Here is a 284-nt window from a genome sequence, read left to right as displayed (position 1 = left end):
AAGCTGTTGTGATAGTTGATTTTGTAAACTCAACTGGCGTCTGACGTCGGCAACATCTGTGATGTCGACTATTACAGTAAGGGTAACCATACGGTCCCCAGCTACTTTCTCCTACGTCACACTTTGACTTGCAAGACCCTCTCACGTGCCGATTACAAAATGCTGGAAAAGGGTTATACGTTAAACCATAATTAAAAATATTACATTCGTGAAGCATCGGTGGTCTAGTGGTAGAATACTCGCCTGCCACGCGGGTGACCCGGGTTCAATTCCCGGTCGATGCA

General features: G+C 46.1%; 1 non-coding gene across 1 annotated transcript; it reads left to right on the top strand.

Moving 5' to 3' along the window:
* The first annotated feature begins 213 nt into the window (after window positions 1-213).
* On the top strand, window positions 214-284 carry Trnag-gcc. The gene has a single exon. It is a non-coding gene; the product is annotated as a tRNA-Gly (tRNA).

The sequence above is a fragment of the Gigantopelta aegis genome, chromosome 14, assembly GCF_016097555.1.
Source record: "Gigantopelta aegis isolate Gae_Host chromosome 14, Gae_host_genome, whole genome shotgun sequence".
In the NCBI taxonomy this organism is placed as follows: Eukaryota; Metazoa; Mollusca; class Gastropoda; order Neomphalida; family Peltospiridae; genus Gigantopelta; species Gigantopelta aegis.
This window is presented reverse-complemented; position numbering and strand designations above follow the sequence as displayed.